Source organism: Hyla sarda, chromosome 6, assembly GCF_029499605.1.
Source record: "Hyla sarda isolate aHylSar1 chromosome 6, aHylSar1.hap1, whole genome shotgun sequence".
Taxonomy (NCBI): domain Eukaryota; kingdom Metazoa; phylum Chordata; class Amphibia; order Anura; family Hylidae; genus Hyla; species Hyla sarda.
In genome coordinates this window covers 11,924,431-11,946,745 of record NC_079194.1, presented here as the reverse complement: position 1 = coordinate 11,946,745, position 22,315 = coordinate 11,924,431, and the positions used below count along the sequence as shown (strand labels likewise).

General features: G+C 44.2%; 1 protein-coding gene across 2 annotated transcripts in view; it reads left to right on the top strand.

Moving 5' to 3' along the window:
- The window catches only part of PKN2 (protein kinase N2), a 167,576-nt gene that overhangs the window by 47,287 nt on the left and 97,974 nt on the right, over positions 1-22,315 (top strand). Inside the window, exon 1 of one of the 2 annotated variants that reach the window (XM_056523196.1) lies at positions 13,186-13,281. The exons of the other annotated variant lie outside the window; for it this stretch is intronic. The gene's annotated coding sequence lies outside the window, so the exon portion shown is untranslated. Of the gene's footprint in view, positions 1-13,185; positions 13,282-22,315 lie in introns of those variants that run through there. 2 annotated transcript variants of the gene reach the window in all.

The following is a 22,315-nucleotide window of genomic DNA, read 5'->3' as shown; positions in this document are numbered from 1 at the left end:
TAACAGATTGGAAAATAATGCATTAAACCATGCAATCTGTTACTCTCTAGCTGTTGCAAAACTACAACTCCCAGCATGCCCTGCCATCCTTCGGCAAGATCTTATGCAGTGTTCCCCAATCTTTGTCTCTTCAGCTGTTGCAAAACTACAACTCCCAGTATGCCCTGCCATCTCTCTGCAAGATCTTATGCAGTGTTCCCCAATCTTTCTCTTCAGCTGTTGCAAAACTACAACTCTCGGCATGCCCTGACAGCTTTTGACATTGCCTGTCCCCCCAACCCCCCGTGGCTCTCCTGCAGTAGCAAAACTACACCTCCCAGCATGCTTTGCCATCCATTGTCTTGGTCAAATGCATTGTTCCCCCAACCTACCACTTATCAACTGTTGCAAAACTACAACTCCCAGCATGCCCTGCCATCTCTCTGCAAGGTCTTATGCAGTGTTCCCAATCTGTCCCTTCAGCTGTTGCAAAACTACAACTCCCAGCATGCCCTGCCATCTCTCTGCAAGGTCTTATGCAGTGTTGCTCAACCTACCGCTTATCAGCTGTTGCAAAACTACAACTCCCAGAATGCCCTGCCATCTCTCTGCAAGGTCTTATGCAGTGTTCCCCAATCTTTGTCTCTTCAGCTGTTGCAAAACTACAACTCCCAGCATGCCCTGCCATCTTTCTGCAAGGTCTTATGCAGTGTTCCCCAATCTTCGTCTCTACAGCTGTTGCAAAACTACAACTCCCAGCATGCCCCGACAGCCGAAGGCTGTCGGGGCATGCTGGAAGTTGTAGTTTTGCAACAGCTGGCATGCTATTTGGTGTCTTTCCTCCCCCTTAGGTCAGTGTGGATCTTACTTTTGCAGTTGCCCTGATAATAATTAACTGAGGCGTGCAAGGAGAAACCTCAATGGAATGACAGTAAGGCCGTCCTGGTAGCGCAGAGCCGACTGTGCGTGGACTTAGGAAGGAGCTCCTCATAGTGTACACAGGTCACGGTAATTCTCTGCTTTTGTGAGTGTCGGAGCCCCCGGGCTGACCCTCTGTGCAGACCCTACTCCCATGAATAGGAACCCTCTGCAGACGGCAGCGCTCTCTGTGCTAAATATAGAGGCTGCACCCAGCCCAACCAGTCCCTCTGCTCGGCCCTGCAGAGAACAAACACAAGCAACTTGGGAAAGGCCAAGTAGTGACATGAACTCCTACTTTAATAGCAGAATCCCACATGCTTTTAATGTAGTGTAGAGAATTCCTTTAAAAAAAAAAAAAAAAAAAAAAAAGGGAGTTACTCAATTTAAAAAATAAAAAGTTTGTTGGTCACTGAACTGGTGTCAGAAAGTTAACCAGATTTGTATATTACTTCTATTTAAAAATCTTCATCCTTCCATTACTTATCAGCTGCTGTATACTATAGAGGAAGTTGTGTAGTTCTTTCCAGTCTGACCACAGTGCTCTCTGCTGACACCTCTGTCCATGTCAGGAACTGTCCAGAGCAGGAGAGCTTTGCTATGGGGATTTGCTTCTACTCCGGACATTTCCTGACACGGACAGAGGTGTCAGCAGAGAGCACTGTGGTCAGACTGGAAAGAACTACACTACTTCCTGTGGAGCATACAGCAGCTAAGTACTGGAAGGATTAAGATTTTTAAATAGAAGTAATTTACAAATCTGGTTAACTTTCTGGCACCAGTTGATTTATATTTATTTATTAAAAAAAAAATTTCACGGGAGTATCATTTTAAGACAGTCATGTTTACAAAGGGTTAAATATTTAGTGTAGCCTAGCGGGTGTAAAAAGTGTGTGTGTTTCGAATCCCGGTTTGTTAGCGACATACGCTTAAAGGGGTACTCCGCTGCTCAGCGTTTGGAACAAACTGTACCAAACTCTGGTGCCAGCGGCAGGAGCGTGTGATGTCATAGCCCCCCCCCCTCTTGTCACACCCCACCCCCTCAATGCAAGTCACGCCCCCTCCCATAGACTTGCATTGAGGGGGCAGAGCGTGACGTCACACGGGGGGGGGGGGGGCGGGGCCGTGACATCACATTACATCCCGTGATCGGCAGTCATCAGAACACGCTCCGGGGACTGATTCTAACGGGGTGCGGCGTGAAAGATCATGGGGGTCCCCAGCGGCAGGACCCCTGCGATCAGGCATCTTATCCCCTATCCTTTGGAAGCCTCCCGTAGGCTTGCATTGAGGGGCGGAGCGTGACGTCACATGTCGCCCGCCCTGTAGTCGCCTGTAATCAGTCCCTGAGCGGACACGCTCCGGAGACTGATTACAAACTGGGTGCCGCGTTCATGATCCCGGGGGTCCCCAGCGGCGGGACTCCCGCGATCAAGCATCTTATCTCCTATCCTTTGGATAGGGGATAAGATGTTTAAGCACCGGAGAACCCCTTTAATAAGTACTGGAATACAAAGATTGTTTAATAGAAGTAACTTACAAATCTGAACTTTCTGGCACCAGTTCATGTTAAAAAATAAATAAATAAAAAAAAAAAATATTCCACCTGAGTACCCCTTTAAGCCTGATCATGTACATATAATCTTTGTGTCTAGCACCTATATCTCTCACAAATACCTTCTATCTGTAGCTCATTTGGTTTGTCATCCTGTGCTCTGGAGGGGGCGTGTCTTCAGCATGACTCCTCTTCCTCCCTGAGTGTGCTGTGCTGTGTCTCTTCATCCAATCACTGCAGGCTGCTCAGTAACCCCCCCCCCCCCCCCCTCCTCTCTCTTTTCATGCTGCAGTCTAAGACAGGAGTGAGCACAGAGGAATACTAGTCCTACCCTAATTCCCTGCCTGTGCTTCAGCTGGGACAAAGATGATGCTGCAGCTGGACAGGATTATGTTCTGGATGGTATGGCGACCCCTAGTGGTCTTTATTATATGCCATGATTTCTATAAAAGGGAGAACATTTTCTTATGACCTATATTACAAAGGTCAATGTTTTGCCAAGATGTAGAACATATAAAAAGTTTTTGCATCTGACAGAGAGCATATAATGCATACCTAACAAATGTTATGTTTTTACTAGGGCTTCCCCAAAAATTATAACTTCACATGTTACAGTAGCATTTTACAAACATTCATAATGAATTATTTATTAGCGATATTCTCCATTGTACATGTCAGTCATCTTCTTTATTCCAGTTTTCCCTTCCATCATCGCCCGTACATCGCTGCGGAATAGATTCTCATCCTTTTTTACGCTGCATTCACATCTCGTTTTTGCAATACGGTTGCCGTATCCGGTTCCGTTGAAAAAAAACGTATTGAACCGTATTGCAAACCGTATATATAGACATTTTCATTGTAAACCGTATGCCAACCGTGGCATCAGGTTGTGTACGTTTTGCATAATTTACGGGCTTATACGGGTTTTTAACTGTACGCCAAACCATTGTCTACTACGGTTTTGTGTCCCGGTCAAAAACCGTATCCAACCTGTATACGGTTATTTTAAAATGGAGTCCTATGGTAACCGTATGTGCGTACGGTTACATCCGGTTTGCACAATACTGTTTTTTTTTTTTTTTTTTTTTTTATTTATTTTCGGGAAATTCAATTAAAAAAAACTTTATTTGAAATGTTTACAAACATAAAACCGTATCCTTTTTTTTTTTTCAAGGAAAACCTATTAAAACGTATGCAAATGGACATCCGTTTTTAAACCGTATGCGGTTTAAAAAACGTGAAGAGGCATATACGGTTGCATACGTTTCGGTCCGGTTTGGAGACATCATTTTTTTTTTGTACAGAAACGGGATACCGGACCCATATTGCAAAAACGAGATGTGAATGCAGCCTTAATAACTTTCTAGGTTCCGCCAAGACTCTAGTAAGTGTTAAGCTTTGCCGATCTCCTGCCGGGCCCGAGCCGCGCGCTTCTCCTCCTTTTATATTATGTATTATCTGTATAGGATTAAGGGGTTTCCACCTCGTCCTGCTGCGGATCCCATAAGTCTTGCGCTCCTGCTATAGCATTCTTGAACGTCTGCCCAGTGCTGGAGCTTGTCATGCCCTTTAATGGACACACGGCCTCTGTAACGCTGAAGGCTCCGCTCATCACTGCAGAGCACTTTGTCTCCGGCTGGTGCTGCTTATGTTGTGCCTGGTGTCTTCTGACTCCTTGTTTTCTGTAATACAAGGTCAGCGGGTTTTACAAGGAAAAGCAAACTGTGCGGTCGTCTAAATAAAGTGCACGGTGCTACAGCAGCAAAAAAGTGATTCCTTATCAATGGTTTCCAAATTGTGGACCTCCAGCTGTTGCCAAACTACAACTCCCAGCATGCCCGGACAGCCTTCGGCTGTCCGGGCATGCTGGGAGTTGTAGTTTTGAAATATCTGGAGGGTCTTGTTCACACATGGCAAATTGGCTGCAGAAATTTTCTGCTACAGCAAAAATTCATTCTTTATCAGTGGTCTCCAAATTGTGGACCTCCAGCTGTTGCCAAACTACAACTCCCAGCATGCCCGGACAGCCTTTGTCTGTCCGGGCATGCTGGGAGTTGTAGTTTTGAAACATCTGGAGGGTCTTGTTCACACATGGCAAATTGGCTGCAGAAATTCATTCTTTATCAGTGGTCTCCAAATTGTGGACCTCCAGCTGTTGCCAAACTACAACTCCCAGCATGCCCGGACAGCCTTCGGCTGTCCGGGCATGCTGGGAGTTGTAGTTTTGAAACATCTGGAGGGTCTTGTTCACACATGGCAAATTGGCTGCAGAAATTCATTCTTTATCAGTGGTCTCCAAATTGTGGACCTCCAGCTGTTGCCAAACTACAACGCCCAGCATGCCCGGACAGCCAAAGCCATGCAGGGAGTTGTAGTTTTGAAACATCTGTTGGGTAACATTATGTTAGAGCAGGGTCTCCTAATCAGTGTGCCTCCAGCTGTTGCAAAACGGGGTGTGGGGGCTGTATACAGCTCACTGCCTGGCCAGATGTTTGGACAAGTGCCATGCCTGCTATTGGCTCAGAGCTGGTCGCCTTTCTAGGTTAATATTCTCTAAGCCAGTGTTCCCCCAACCAGGGTGCATCCAGCTGTTGCGAAACTACAACTCCCAGCATGCCTGGACAGCCAAAGGCTGTCTGGTCATGCTGGGAGTTGTGGTTTTGCAATATCTGGAGGATCTTGTTAATCTCAGGGTCTTGTTCACACATGGTAATTGGTTGCAGAAATTTTGTGCTGCAGCAAAAATGTATTCCTCATGAGTGGTCTCCAATTTGTGGACCTCCTGCTGTTTCCAAACTACAACTCCCAGCATGCCTTGACAGCCTTTGGCTGTCCGGGCATGCTGGGAGTTGGTTTTGCAATATTTATTTGGCCAACAGTTGGTTAACATTACATTAGAGCAGTGTTTCCCAATCGGTGTGCCTCCAGCTGTTGCAAAACTACAACTCCTAGCATGCCAGCAAAAACAATCCTGAAGAAGCCACCGCTAGGTGGCGTTATGTGTGGGATTAGGCCCTTCACTGGTTTGGCAGCTCATGTCCCTTTCATTGGTGATGTTATATTTGCCTTTCTATTTATAAGGGTAAAAGGTCAATGTTTCCCAACCAGGGTGCCTCCAGCTGTTGCAAAACTACAACTCCTAGCATGCTCTGACAGCCTTTGGCTGGGAGTTGTAGTTTTGCAACAGCTGGAGGCACCCTGGTTGGGAGACACTGCTATATTGAATGCTTATAGCAGTGTTCCCTATCCTGGGACTCTAGTTTTTCTAATACTACAACTCCCAGCATGTCCTTACAGCCTTAGGCTTGATCTAATGCAGTGGTTTCCATACTGTCGACCTCTAGATGTTGCAAAACTTTCTGCAGCAGCTGGACGTCCACAGTTTAAACAGTTTAATTCAATGTTTAACACATGGAGAAGAAGGAAAGTCGGCACTGCCGCACTCACGATTCTGCCGGAGTAACTGGATCACTGCACCTTCACGTCCAGATGCCACAAATCCGGTGCTCAGTCCGCCATAAGCATAAGCGTAAGGAACTTGAAAGAAGAGATCGCAGACGGCACTCACGGAAACAGCAAGAAGTTTTATTCGGGATTGCTGGTCCACGCAACAACAACGACAGGTAAGTCGACCGGTTTCGCGCTACACAGAGCGCTTACACGTGACCTTGAGAGGTCACGTGTAAGCGCTCTGTGTAGCGCGAAACCGGTCGACTTACCTGTCGTTGTTGTTGCGTGGACCAGCAATCCCGAATAAAACTTCTTGCTGTTTCCGTGAGTGCCGTCTGCGATCTCTTCTTTCAAGTTAATTCAATGTTTCCCAACCAGGGTGCCTCCAGCTGTTGCAAAACTACAAATCCCGGTATGCCCGTGCATGCTGGGAGTTGTAGTTTTGCAATAGTTGGAGACACCCTGGTTGGGAAGCACTGCATTAAACTATGCTACTGGCTGTCAGGTCGTGCTGGGAGTTGTAGTTTTGCAGCAGCAAGAGAAAATACATTCAATAGACCAGTGGTCTGCAAACTTTGGACTTACAGCTGTTGCAAATCTACGTATCCCAGAATGCACGGACAGCCAAAGGCTCCCTGGGCATGCCAAGAGCTGTAGTTTTGCAACAGCTGGAGGCACTCTGGTTTGGGAATCCCTGCATTAGACCATGCTAAAGGCTGTCTGGTCATCCTGGGAGTTGTAGTTTTGCAACAGCTGAAGACTCACAATCTGGTAAACACTTATCTAGTCCTGTAGATCAGTGTTTCCCAATCTGTGGCTTTCCAGCTGTTGTAAAACTACAATTCCTGTAATGTCCTTATTTAGGAGTAGGTTGGTGATAATTACTATAGATCAGTGGTCTCCAGACTGTGCATCTCCTGCTGTTTCAAAACTAAAACTCCCAGCATGTAGTTTTGCAACAGCTGGAGGTCTACAGTTTACAAACGTCTCTCGTTCCCTTTTAGGACCCTGTTCGCACCTTCAAGGTTCTGTCAAGGATTTAGGTGCTGATTCCAAATTAAACTCCTGACATAATGTTCTGCAGCTAATGCAAATGTTTTAGATTATACCCCATTCACATGCAGCAGAAATTAACCCCTTAGAGTTGCGAAGGACAGGATGGAGACCATAATCGCCCTTTCCATTTCTGGGGTTTGCATTGATCAATGCAGGGTTTCCCTCCAATGGAGCCTCGAGCTGTTGCAAAACTACAATTCCCAGCATGCCCAGACAGCCTTTGACATGGTCTAATGCAGGGTTTCCCAACCAGGGAGCCTCCAGCTGTTGCAAAACTACAATTCCCATCATGCACAGACTCCTTTGACATGGTCAAATGCAGGGTTTCCCACCCAGGGTGCCTCCAGCTGTTGCAAAGCTACAATTCCCATCATGCACAGACTCCTTTGACATGGTCTAATGCAGGGTTTCCCACCCAGGGTGCCTTAAGCTGTTGCAAAACTACAACTCCCTGTAGGACAGTGTTTCCCAACCAGGGAGCCTCCAGCTGTTGCAAAACTACAATTCCCATCATGCACAGACTCCTTAGACATGGTCAAATGCAGGGTTTCCCAACCAGGGTGCCTCCAGCTGTTGCAAAGCTACAATTCCCATCATGCACAGACTCCTTTGACATGGTCTAATGCAGGGTTTCCCACCCAGGGTGCCTTAAGCTGTTGCAAAACTACAACTCCCTGTAGGACAGTGTTTCCCAACCAGGGAGCCTCCAGCTGTTGCAAAACTACAATTCCCATCATGCACAGACTCCTTAGACATGGTCAAATGCAGGGTTTCCCACCCAGGGTGCCTCCAGCTGTTGCAAAGCTACAATTCCCATCATGCACAGACTCCTTTGACATGGTCTAATGCAGGGTTTCCCACCCAGGGTGCCTTAAGCTGTTGCAAAACTACAACTCCCTGTAGGACAGTGTTTCCCAACCAGGGAGCCTCCAGCTGTTGCAAAACTACAATTCCCATCATGCACAGACTCCTTAGACATGGTCAAATGCAGGGTTTCCCAACCAGGGTGCCTCCAGCTGTTGCAAAGCTACAATTCCCATCATGCACAGACTCCTTTGACATGGTCTAATGCAGGGTTTCCCACCCAGGGTGCCTTAAGCTGTTGCAAAACTACAACTCCCTGTAGGACAGGGTTTCCCAACCAGGGTGCCCCCAGCTGTTGCAAAACTACAACTCCCAGCATGCCCGGACAGCCAAAGGCTGTCCGGGCATGCTGGGAGTTGTAGTTTTGCATAAGCGTGAGGCATCCTGGTTGAGAAACACTGCTCTAAGGTACTTTTGAGTTCGATTCCATACAAATTCAGTGACCGTTGGCTGTCCGGGCATGCTGGGAGTTGTAGTTTTGCAACAGCTGGAGGCACACTGGTTGGGAAATAATGGATCAAGGTGTCGGAGTGGTTGTACGGTCGGGATCTGAGTTTTCTCCAGTCTCTGCCATTGGTGCTGGAGGGTCAGTCACAGCGCCCCCCCAGCAGGTGATCCTATAAGCGCAGCGTCTGCACCTGAATGAATGTAGGAAAGTGTGCGCAGCGATGTGCGCTGTCGATTTTACGAGCACTAGAGCACGCATGGATTCTGGAGCGGCATGTCACTTTGATAGGACGCAGTTTCCCCGCGAATCCTTCTTCGTGTTGACATTACTACAAACAAGTCGACCAGTGTCTGATGTGCGTGCACCTGCCGCCGAGTGCCTGCCACTTACATACCCATCCTTCTCCTTGGCATTTACATGGCCTGGATTCAAAACCAAAGCTGCAACATCCGACGGCATCCCATTACCGCAGATTAGTCTGTAAGCTTGTTTGTGTCTGCCGAGGTGGGCCTGAGAGACGTGCACCTACTGCTCCGCGGTGAGAGGTTAGGGTGCCCAACTTGTGGCCCTCCAGCTGGTGCAAAACTACAACTCCCAGCATGCCCAGACAGCTCCTTGGCATGATTTAATGCATCGTTTCCCAACCTAAGGCTTTCCAGATGTTGCGATACTGCTACTCCCAGCATGCCCTGATAGTTGTTGACATGGTTTATTGCAGTGTTTCTCAACCTCTGCTTCTCCAACCACTGCAAAACTACAACTCCCAGCATGCCCAGGCAGCCTTTGACAGTCAAATACACGGTTTCCCACCCAGGGTGCCTACAGCTGTTGCAAAACTACAACTCCCAGCATGCCCAGGCAGCCTTTGCCATGGTCTAATACAGGGTTTCCCACCTAGGGTGCTTACAGCCGTTGCAAAACTACTACTCCCAGCATGCCCAGACAGCTCCTTGGCATGATTTAATGCATCGTTTCCCAACCTAAGGCTTTCCAAATGTTGCGATACTGCAACTCCCAGCATGCCCTGATAGTTGTTGACATGGTTTATTGCAGTGTTTCTCAACCTCTGCTTCTCCAACCACTGCAAAACTACAACTCCCAGCATGCCCTGACAGCCTTTTGCATGTTGTAATACGGCATTTTCCAATCTGAGGTTTTCCAAACGTCAGTACTACAACTCCCAGCATGCCCTGACAGCATTTTTAGCATGATCTAATGCAGTGTTCTCCAGCCTGTGGCTCTCTAGCTGGTGCAAAACTACAACTCCCAGCATGCCCTGACGGCATTTGGCATGATGTAATGCAGGGTTTCCTAACATGAGGCTTTGCAAATGTTCCAACACTACAACTCCCAGCATGCCTGGTCAGTTGTTGACATGATTTTAAGGGGTACTGTCATGATCACACCCGATCGGTCCAGCTAAGACGCTAGAGAGAGTGTGATGGTGCAAGGGTTAAGGCCACCAGACCTCTGGGTATCCACTACTAGTCCCAGCAGGTCACCAAATTAACCCTTAGATAAACGTGTTTCCACCAGAGCTGCCTTCAGAAAGGTGAGCTCATATATTTAGAGATCAAAGACCAGAACTGATTAATTAAACATTTAATCTGATAAAAGGTATCACAGTGCTGACTATATAAAAATACAGAAACAAATGACATACAGGTACAAAAATATATCAAAAATACAGAAACAAATGACATACAGGTATATCAATATATAAAAATACAACAACAAATGACATACAGGTATAACAATATATAAAAATACAGGAATAAATGACATACAGGTATAACAATATATAAAAATACAGGAATAAATGACATACAGGTACAAAAATACAGAAACAAATGACATACAGGTATAACAATATATAAAAATACAGGAATAAATGACATACAGGTATAACAATATATAAAAATACAGGAATAAATGACATACAGGTATAACAATATATAAAAATACAGGAATAAATGACATACAGGTATAACAATATATAAAAATACAGGAACAAATGACATACAGGTATAACAATATATAAAAATACAACAACAAATGACATACAGGTATAACAATATATAAAAATACAGGAATAAATGACATACAGGTATAACAATATATAAAAATACAGGAACAAATGACATACAGGTATAACAATATATAAAAATACAGAAACAAATGACATACAGGTATAACAATATATAAAAAATACAGGAATAAATGACATACAGGTATAACAATATATAAAAATACAGGAACAAATGACATACAGGTATAACAATATATAAAAATACAGAAACAAATGACATACAGGTATAACAATATATAAAAATACAGGAACAAATGACATACAGGTATAACAATATATAAAAATACAGCAACAAATGACATACAGGTATAACAATATATAAGTTTTGCAAGGCAAGTTCAGAAAGCAAAAATGAAGTTCTTACAGCATGATGATATAGCAGTCCATGAGAGTGAGTTCCAGCTGTTCTTAGGATGGTCTTGTCAGCTTGTGGCACAGCCTTCAACAACCTGAGTCTTAGCATTGTTTAAATATTATATCTGCTTTCTTGGGAGGGAGACTCCATTCCCCCCCCCCCCCCCTCCCCTCTGATCCCACCAGGGGGTCTTCTCTCTTCCTGACCCCTTATCTGTTTGATTATATGATGGGACCAGAGTGCATGACTTCAAAGGAGAAACCAAACAGCCAGACCCCCAATAAAATGCAATGCACAAACCCACAGTCTGAATGACCTCTCACCCCCAGGTCTTAGATTATACACAGATATAATTTAATAATACACATATAGGATTTTAATAATCAGGCCTTGGGCCTGACAGGTACTCCCGTGGAAACGTAATTTTTTTTTATTTGATTTTTTTTCAAATCAACTGGTGCCAGAAAGTTAAACAGATTTGTAAATTAATTCTATTAAAAAATATTAATCCTTCCAGTACTTATTAGCTGCTGAATACTACAGAGGAAATTATTTTCTTCTTTGGGACACAGAGCTCTCTGCTGACATCATGAGCACAGTGCTCTCTGCTGACATCTCTGTACATTTAAGAGAAAATCCCCATAGCAAACATATGCTGCTCTGGTCAGTTACTAAAATGGACAGAGATGTCAGCAGAGAGCTCTGTCCCAAAAAGAAAAACATTTCCTCTGTAGTTTACAGCAGCTAATAAGTACTGGAAGGATTAAGATTTTTTTAATAGAAGTAATTTACAAATCTGTTTAACTTTCTGGCACCAGTTGATTTAAAAAAAAAGAAAAAATGTTTTGCATCCTGTGGCTTTCTAGATGTAGCAAAACTACAACTCCCAACATGCCCTCACATCCAAAGGAAGCCATGGCATGCTGAGAGTTGTAGTTTTGTAACAGCTGGGGAAGCCACACATTGGGGACAGAGCTTCCCAACCAGTGTGCCTCCAGCTGTTGCAAAACTACAACTCCCAGCATGCCCGGACAGTTGTTGACATGGTTTATTCCAGTGTTTCTCAACCTGTGGCTCTGCAGACAGCCTTGACATTGGGGCATGATACGAAGTCACATTGTAGTTTTGCTGTAGATGGAGAGCTGCTGCTTGCCCCCCCCCCCCCCCCAGCAAAAACTGGTGGCACCATGGTTGGGAAACACTGCATTAGACTTGTCAGGTTATGCTGAGAGTTGTAGTTGTGCAACAATCCTGGTTGCCCTGCTCCAATGTTAATGGGGGCTTCCTATAAGTAACTGCTGTTTTGTAAATCCATGTTTATTCCAGTGGATCCCAACTAGGACCCCTCCAGCTGTTGCAAAACTACAACTCCTAGCATGCCCGGACAGCCGAAGGCTGTCCTGGCATGCTGGGAGTTGTAGTTTTGCAACAGCTGGAGGTGCCCTGGTCGGCAAACGCTGCATTAGACCATGCCAACTGCTGTCTGGGCATTTTGGGAGTTGTAGTTTTGCAACAGCTGGAGGACACCTGTTTGGCAAACACTGCATCTGCATTAGACCATATCAACTGCTTTCTGGGCATGCTGGGAGTTGTAGTTCTGCAACAGCTGGAGGCACAATGGTTGGGAAACGCTGCATTATACCATGTCAACAGCTGTGCGGCAATGCTGGGAGTGGTAGTTTTGCAACAGCTGGAGGTGCCCTGGTTGGCAAACTCTGCATTAGACCATGTCAACTGCTTTCTGGGCTTGCTGGGAGTTGTAGTTCTGCAACAGCTGGAGGCACAATGGTTGGGAAACGCTGCATTATACCATGTCAACAGCTGTGCGGCCATGCTGGGAGTTGTAGTTTTGCAACAGCTGGAGGTGCCCTGGGTGGCAAACGCTGCATTAGACCATGTCAACTGCTGTCCGGGCATGCTGGGAGTTGTAGTTTTGCAACAGCTGGAAGCACAATGGTTGGGAAACAGAGAGCCACAGGCTAATCAGGTCATGATGGGAGTTGTAGTTATGGTAACCTACCCCTCCGTTCCATGTCTCTGTATTTGGCGCACTTAGGTCGTCTCCTTGTGCAGCTTTAGCGTTTTATAAGGATGTTGGTTAATATAATAAAGCCTAAAATAAGTTCTGTCCCGGTTACATTCTTTACTGTATCAAACAACCTGGAACGCACAGTCCTGGAAAGAGGGGAAGAAAAGTGTCCAGTACGACTGAGATCGGGAACTCGCAACTTTGAGTCCTCCTGTGAGTTGAATACAAGGTGTTACAGTATTTGTGTTCCTTGTTGCTGAGCAGGTCTGTGCCATGGAGGGGGCAGAGATAAGAGGCGCTGGGATATCTCAGGCCTGGAATGTGGGGGCGGCCCAGGGGGAAATGGGTGGTACAGGCCCGTCTCCTTGGCTACCCGCCTTGTGTGCCAAACCAACATCACTTTTTGGGTTTGTTTTAAAGTTTTGGCTTTTATTTTGTAATACTTTTACTTATAGCTTTTTATTTATTTTATTTATAGTTTTGTTTTTGCTTTGAAGAGTTGTCTTTAGGGATGTGTTGCTGGAGGTGGAGGGTTTAGGTGAGTGTTCTTTTAACCTTTTATACTGTAACATAAGACAAATCTGTGGTAGTGGGCGAACTCCAGGATTGTGCTTGGGTTTTTATATTTGTATTTAATAGTTTTATTTTTATTTGTTAAAGAGTTGTTTTAGTGCGGCCTTGCTGGAGGCAGAGGGTATAAGCAGGTGACTGTTCTTTTAACCTTTTTATACAGTATACGGTACCTGTAGTAGAGGGCGAACAACAGGTTTGTGCTTGTTTTTTGTTTTGTTTTTTTGTAATTTTATAGTTTTTTTTTAATAAATCTATTTGCTTGTCTTGAAGAGTTGTTTAAGTGATGTGTTGCTGGAGGCAGATGTATAGGCTGGTGAGTGTTCGTTTAACCTTTTATACGGTATAAGACAAACCTGTAGTAGAGGACGGATGCCAGGCTTGTGCTTGTATTTATTTTTTTTTTATATATTTTTTTATTTTTATATATATTTTATTTGTTTTGAATAGATTTTAGTGTTGCCTTGCTTGAGGCAGAGAGGGTATAACCTTTTTTATTCAGAATAAAAAAAAATGTCTGTAGTAGAGGGCGGACGCCAGGGTTGTGGTTGTGTTTATTATAATAAAATATATATATAATTTTTTTTTTTTTTTTTTTAATACAATTTTCTCTCATTTGTTTTATATGGATTGTGTGAGGGGTCCTTTTAAAGAAACCTTAAAGGGGTTATCCAGGGAAAAACTTTTTTTTAATATATCAACTGGCTCCAGAAAGTTCAACAGATTTGTAAATTACTTCTATTAAAAAATCTTAATCCTTTCAGTACTTATGAGCTTCGGAAGTTAAGGTTGTTCTTTTCTGTCTAAGTGCTCTCTGCTGACACCTGTCTCGGGAAACGCTCAGTTTAGAAGCAAATCCCCATAGCAAACCTCTTCTAATCTGGGGTTTCCCGAGACAGGTGTCATCAGAGAGCACTTAGACAGAAAAGAACAACCTTAACTTCAGAAGCTCATAAGTACTAAAAGGATTAATATTTTTTTTAGAAGTAATTTACAAATCTGTTTAACTTTCTGGAGCCAGTTGATACATATAAAGTTTTTGCCTGTAATACCCCTTTAACCCTTTTCTGCATCGTATCCTCAATCTCTCGTCCTCGACGTTGTGTCGCTCAGGTAGACAAAACTAATAGAGACCAAGTTTCCCCTCTTGTATTTTATTGACTAAATTCTTAATTAGTTTTCGAGGAGCCGCCGAGTTTTGTTCTCCGGACAGATGACGTTGTTACCAGGCGTCTCGCGGGGTCTGTCCGGTCTTGTGGTGACGCTGACCTTTTCCAGGCCGAGGCTTTCACGACTGAAGCCCTTTATAGGGAGAAACTGGAAGGCAAAAAATTGCAGTGAAAATGATTGTGTCGATGGTCGTGTCTGCGGCGCGTGCACCAATCTCGTGTAGAGAGGGGGAGACCCCGGGGAGTGCAGTCGGTCCCCAATGCAAATCCACGAAGGCAGCCGACCGGTTGAATAGGAGATACAGGAGCCATATTAGTTTTTCTATTTTTATCGTGTGTTTGTTGGTTTTTTTTTTTTATACCTCACCAGGCAAATCTAAATGGTCCAGTTTGTGATAGTTTACTCAGAAGGACTTGGCGGCGGCGCTGCCATGCAGTCAGGAGGGAGCTGGCAGCCGGCCACCGCAGAGGTGAAATATAATTGTTAAGCGCTTAAAATGATCACGCTTTCTAAAAACCTCCACGCTGCTGTGACTAATACGGGTCAGGCCGAGGCTAGATCGGGGCCGGCTCCTGCAAATGGGGGATTTTCTGCAGCACATGTAGAATTAAAGGGGTACTCCTGTGGAAAACTTAACTGGTGCCAGAAAGTTAAACAGATTTGTAAATCACTTCTATAAAAAAAATCTTAATCCTTCCAGTATTTTTTAGGGGCTGTATACTACAGAGGAAATTATTTTCTTTTTGGATTTCTCTAATGTCACGAGCACAGTGCTCTCTGCTGACATCTGTCCATTTTAGGAACTGTCCAGAGCAGCATATGTTTGCTATGGGGGATTTTCTTCTACTCTGGACAGTTCTTAAAATCGACAGAGAGGTCAGCAGAGAGCACTGTGCTCGTGACATCAGAGACATCTAAAAAGTAAAGCATTTCCTCTGTAGTATACAGCCCCTAAAAAGTACTGGAAGGATTAAGATTTTTTAATAGAAGTAATTTACAAATCTGTTTAACTTTCTGGCACCAGTTGATTGAAAAGAATTTTTTTTTTTTTCCACGGGAGTACCCCTTTAAAGGCAGATTCAGAGTTTTGGATCTCTGCAATATCTAGGATGGGGCATTGTCTATGGAAGGGTTTCCCAACCATTGGGTCTCCAGCTGTTGCATAACTACAACCCTCCAGCATGCCCGGACAGTCATCGGCTTTCTGGGTTTGCTGGGAGTTGTAATTTTGCAACCAATGGTTGTCTGGGCTTTCTGGGAGTTGTAGTTTTTTGTAACCAGCCGCTCTCTGGGCATGCTGAGAGTTTTAGTTTTGGCAACCAATCACTGTCTGGGTAGTTGTAGTTTTGCAACAGCTGGAGGCACCCTGGTTGATCCTTATCTCCTATGCTGTGTACAAGTGAATAAGCCATTTCAGCTCTGAACACCTCTTTATGCTACAAATTACTTTGACAGCTGAATTTTTTGACTTTTTGTATTGAAATGAGTAATGGAATAACCCCACCTGGGTGCAGCACAGGTGTCTGGCAGCTCCTTATCCCTCCGTCCATTGAGATAGCAGGTAGGTTTAGCAGAGCAGGATGTCAGTGTAATAAGTGAGCGGTAGTAATTGGATTGGCCGCCGGTTATCCGGCAATTACCAGATTTAGTGTTCCAGCTTGGCCGAGATCTGTTCCTATTTATTCTTTAAAGGGGTACTCCAGGAGAATGTTTGTTGTGTTTTTTTCTTTTTTTTTTTCTTTTTTTTTTCTCTCCTCAAATCAACTGGTGTCAGAAAGTAGAACAGATTTACAAATTGCTTCTATATAAAAAAAATCTTAATCCTTCCAGTACTTATCAGCTGCTGTATGCTCCACAGGAAGTTGTGTAGTTCTTTCCAGTCTGACCACAGTGCTCTCTGCTGACACCGCTGCCCATATCAGGAACTGTCCAGAGCAGGAACAAATCCCTATAGCAAATCTCTCCTGCTCTGGACAGTTCCTGATATGGACAGAGGTGTCAGCAGAGAGCACTGTGGTCAGATAGAAAGGAATTACTCAACTTCCTCTGTAGTATACAGCAGCTAAGTACTGGAAGGATTAAGATTTTTTATAGAGAAGTAATTTACAAATCTGTTTTACTTTCTAGCACCAGTTGATTTTTTATTTTTAAAGAGAAATCTGTACGGAACAGATATATATGCTAAAGGATTTCATGGAATGCTGGGAGTTGTAGTTTTGCAACCTCTTGTGAACCCCAGGTTTTTGCGGTCAGAAAATGAGGTTGTAGTTTTGACCCCGCTTGACAGCCATAGGTTAAAGGGGTTATCTAGGAAGAACCTTTTATTTTTTTTTTATTTATTTTTTTTAGTATCAACTGGCTCCAGAAAGTTAAACAGATTTGCAAATTACTTCTATTAAAAAATCTAAATCCTTTCAGTACTTATGAGCTGCTGAAGTTGAGTTGTTCTTTTCTGTCTAAGTGCTCTCTGATGACACCTGTCTCAGGAAATGTCCAGAGTAGAAGCAAATCCCCATAGAAAACCTCTTCTACTCTGTGCAGTTCCCAAGACAGAGATGTCAGCAGAGAACACTGTTGCCAGACAGAAAAGAACAACTCCACTTCAGCAGCTGATAATTATTGGAAGGATTAAGATTTTTTAATAGAAGTAATTTGGTTTATTAAAAAAATGTTTTTTTCCCCCTGGAATACCACTTTAAGCTGTCAAGACATGATGGGAGTTGTAGTTATTGTAGTTGGGAGAACTACAGATCGAGCTGTCAGAGTATGCTGGGAGTTGTAGTTTTACAGCAGCTGTAGAAGCACAGGTTCAGGGAACCACAGACTGCTTTCAGGGTATGCTGGGAGTTGTAGTTTTGCTAATGCTAGGGGAGATGTGAGCAGACAGCATACTGAGGGAGGGGGCGGAGACCTGCACAGTGAGGCCACGCCCCCTCCCTTTGAGAGGAATTCAGACTAATGAGCTAAATTTAAAGTGTAATAAAAAAAAAAATAAAGCTGCTAGACACATAAAAATTACATGATCAGGATTAGGGACTGAGTAATAAATAAAACCCTTAAGGACGCAGACAATTTTATTTTTACGTTTTCGTTGTTTTCCTCCTCTCCTTCAAAAAATCATAACTTTTATATTTTCATCCACAGACTAGTATGAGGGCTTGTTGTTTGCGTGACCAGTTGTCCGTTGTAATGACATCACTCATTATATCATAAAATGTATGGCGCAACCAAAAAAAATACTGTGTGGGGAAATTAAAAAGTAAACCGCAATTTTGCTAATTTTGGAAGGTTTTGTTTTCACACCGTACAATTTATGGTAAAAATGACGTGTGTTCTTTATTCTTTGGGTCAATACGATTAAAATGATACCCATAATAATACACTTTTCTATTACTGTTGCGCTTAAAAAAAAAAAAAAAAATCACAAACTTTTTAACCAAATTAGTACGTTTTAAAATCCCCCTATTTTGAAGACCTATAACGTTTTCATTTTTCCGTATAAGCGGCAGTATGGGAGCTCATTTTTTTGCGCCGTGATCTGTACTTTTTATTGATACCATATTTGCTTATATAGAAATTTTAATCCATTTTTTATATAAAAAAATAATGTTGGTAATAAAATGTTATTAAAAAAGCATCTATTTTGGACTTTTTTTTTTATTTTTACGTTCATGCCGTTCACCGTACGGTATCATTAACATTTTATTTTAATAGTTCAGATATTTACACACGCGGCGATACCAAATATGTGTAAAATATTTTAACACTTTTTGGGGGTGAAATAGGGAAAATGGGACAATTTACGTTTTTATTGGGGGAGGGTGTTTTTCACATTTTTTTTAAAACTTTTTTTTTTACACTTTAAAGGAGTTCTCCAACTGAAATCTTTTATCCCCCGCTGTGCCCGGGCTGTAAAACTATACATAATAAATTTTCACTTACCTGCCTACGATCCCCCGTTGTTAACGCCGCCCGTGCTCTGGTCCCTTTCGGCTTCCTCTTCCTGCGGGTCAGCGACGTCACTCTGCGCTCAGCCTATCATTGGCCGCGACGGGACATTGCTGCGGCCGCTGATAGGCTGAGCGCAGAGTGAAGTCACCGACCCGCAGGAAGTTGAAGAGACGGGGACCGGAGAACGGGACAGCGATATCGGAACAACAGGGGATCATAGGCAGGTAAGTGAAAGTTTATTATGTACAGTTTTACAGCCCGGGCACAGCGGGGGTTAAAAGTTTTAGCTTAGAGAACTCCTTTAATAGTCCCCATAGGGGACTATTTATAGCAATCACTCGATTGCTAATACTGTTGAGTGCTATGTATAGGACATAGCACTGATCAGGGTTATCGGTCATCTTCTGCTCTGGTCTGCGGGAAGGCAGATCAGAGCAGAAGATGCCGGGAAGGTAGCGGAGCCAGGTGAGGGGACCTCCGTCTGCCGTGCTGTATGATCGAATCGCTGCGGGCGATCCGATCATCCATTTTAGTGACCGCGATGCTGCAGATGCCGTGAGCTGTATTGAGCTTGCCTGATGAAGCTGGTTGTCCAGCGAAACGTGTTGCATGCCGGGTAAATAAACCGCTTTACCTTTGAAGTCTTGTGCACCGCTTTTATCCTGTGCTGTTCTTTGGAGGGATCCGTCTGAGTGCTTCACCTGTATTGATCACGGCATCTGAGGGGTTAATGGCGGACATCTGCGGGATTACGGGCAGCTCCCTGGCTGCGATCAGCAGCCGGGACCTGCCGCGCATGATCCGGGCATCGCTCCGATGCCCACGGTTATGCTTAGGACGTAAATGTACGTCCTGGTGCGTTAAGTACCATCTCACCAGGACGTACATTTCCGGCGCTCGTCGTTAAGGGGTTAAAATGTTTTTTTTTTTTTGTTTTTTTTTTGGGATCTGACGGGTACGCTTTAAGTGTGTGTCAACCCAGTAGGGGCCCCATTCTGGAGATACGAGGGGATCCCAGAGTTTGGACGCCCATGATCACTTATCCCAATTCACAGGAGATAGTAGTATAAGTTTTTTTTAGAGGCTGTATTATCCCTTTTAAGTTGCGAAGGCATGATGGGAGTTGTAGTTTTTTGCAGCAACAGAAAAACACAGGTTTGTTGTAGTTCTGCAACAGCTGCAGAGCCACATACACATCTAGCTATCGGGGTATGCTGGGAGTTGTAGTTTTTGGCAGCCAGTAGGGAGCTGCAGGTTGAACTATTGGGAGTTGTAGTTCTGCATTGGCTATATAGCCACAGGTTTGGGGAGCACAGAGAACTGGGAGGCCTCCGCTGCCGTGGTGCAGTTTGAGTGCCTCTCGTTGCGCTCGTGTAAATCTTCCCGCTCGCTTCTCCAGGGGAATAATTATCGGCGCGGTTTTTCTATGATTTTATTTGTGTTTTTCTCCTTCTGAATAATTCACCGTTCCAGTATTTAGTCTGCAGGCTTCAGAGTTTACACAAAGCGATGTTTTATTTAGGCGACTATTTAACCTGCAAGGAAAATGATGCGGAGTAAAGTCCGGGACGCCGCCGCGTTCTGCTTGTTCTGGGCATTTTAATTATTTCCCACTGACATCCATTACGGAGAGAAATAAATCTGCTAATGGCTCCGAGGCGTTCCGGAGTCTGCCCGTTGCTCCCTGCGCGCCAATCTATACGGCTTTTACAATTATTTATCTATGTGAATCGTTTCGTGTTCCCCTTTATATTCGGCTCATGGGGTACAGCTTTGTTTTTCAACCAGGTTGCCTCCAGCTGCTGCAAAACTACAACTCCCAGCATGCCCGGACAGCCTTCGGCTGTCCGGGCATGTTGGGAGTTGTAGTTTTGAAACAACTGGAGGCACTCTGGTTTAGAAACACTGGTCTATGAAGCTGCAAAAGAAAGTTGGAGTACAACACTCATTTACCTTTTGGCAGTTCCCTTTCATTCTCTACTGCAGTGTTTCCCATCCAGGGTGCCTCCAGCTGTTGCATAACTACAACCCCCAGCATGATTTGACAGTCAAAGGCTGTCTGGGCATGCTGTGAGCTGTAGTTTTGCAACCAACCGGCCGCGCTCTGGGCATGCTGTGAGTTGTAGTTTTGGCAACCAACCGATGTCCAGGTAGTTGTAGTTTTGCAACAGCTGGAGGCACCCTGGTTGGGAAACACTGCCATAGAGAATTAATGGAGCGGTGGTGGCGTGCGTGTCTGACATTGGGGGGGGGGGGGGGGGGGGGGGGGGGTCTCATTGGTCGAACCTTGTTTTACTGATCCTTATCTCTCAGGCTGTCCGGGCATGCTAAGAGATGTAGTTTCGCAATAGCTCGTGGCGACTTGTTTGGGGAAACACTGGGGTAAGTATTGGCAAAAAGGGGCCAGAGGGAGTTTTTCTTATAGCAAAGTGCTTCCTGTACAGAGAAAAAAATAGTACGAGTGAATATTAGGATCTTTGTAACAAGGCTAGACAAATCCCGGTGGCCAGGTCAGCATGGCTATTGAGAATTTCATTTTGGCATCTAGGTTTTTGTCGGCTATTTTCAATATGGGTTGCCTCTTTTTTTTAAATCTATTTATTTAAAAAAAAATAAAAAAAAACACTCTTATTTAAATTTTTTTAACTAACCTATGTGCACGCTCTGATCACCCGTTTTGGCTCCAGTGTTACCTGAGCAGCTGACGTCAGGTGACTGCTGATTGACTGCAGTCATTTTGTGACATCTGCTGCTTAACACCAAAGGGTCGCTAATTACCGTGACACTGGGAGAGGTAAGGGGACACTAATGACTGTGACACAAGGTGTAGATGAGGGGATACGATGCCTGAGACACGGTCAGGTGAGGGGGATACTAATGACGGAGAAAGGAGACATGAGGGGGACACTAATGACTGTGACACACTGGAGAGATGAGAGGACTGTAACGAATGTGACGGGGCGGTTATGACTGAGACATGGAGAGATAAGGGGACACTAATGACTGTGACACAGGGACGAAATAAGGGGATACTAATGACTGATCATGTGAATGGGAAAATGTTGCGTGATGTGGAGCATCCTGGTTCGGAACTTGTTTTTGCTGGCTCCTAGATCCATAACAAATTTAATCCCTGCTTTGTAATATATCTTATCAGGGAAAGGTGCTTCTTTCTTCACTTATCATTTTCGACACTTTCTATAAAAATATCTCAAGAGGGATCAGGCTACAGCTACCCATAGAAGTCTATGGAGAGGGCAGGGGAAGAAACGGAGAGCTGCAGAGGGAGACAAACTTAGAGGTGGTTATATCTACCTCAGTACCACATTTGAACCTTACTTGGTTCATGACTGTAATATAATATCATCCATCCTACTGCTGCTTATTCTAAGCCTGTTCTATAGACATAAGGGAGAAGGATCTCATCTTCAATTGTCACTGAATTACTGGGTGCAGACAATCTATGGTGACTCCATACACCACACACATTGGAGATGGAGCCAGGAGTGTCCATAATGTTTAACAGATCTCGTATATATCAGTAATGACTCCTCTGAAGTTTATCTTGTTCCAAGGGGAAACGATTGTCCGCAGCGCTCATGACTGTTCCCTGAACATCCTGCTCTTATGCTATTGAGGCATCGCAGGAAGTTGCTGAGAAATGATCGATATCTGTAGAAGATCCGAAGTCATTATTGTGGCTTATACAAATCTATTTTTAGTATTTTTATTTTTTCTTCAGTAAAACCTTGTAACTTGCCGGCAGCCATTGCTTGGACTCGTTTACGTCCTATACTGGGGAACACAGTAAAATGATCGGATGTAATGATGTAGCTCGGTCCTTAGTCTACCTTGATGGCAGATGTTGGAAAATATTTGGA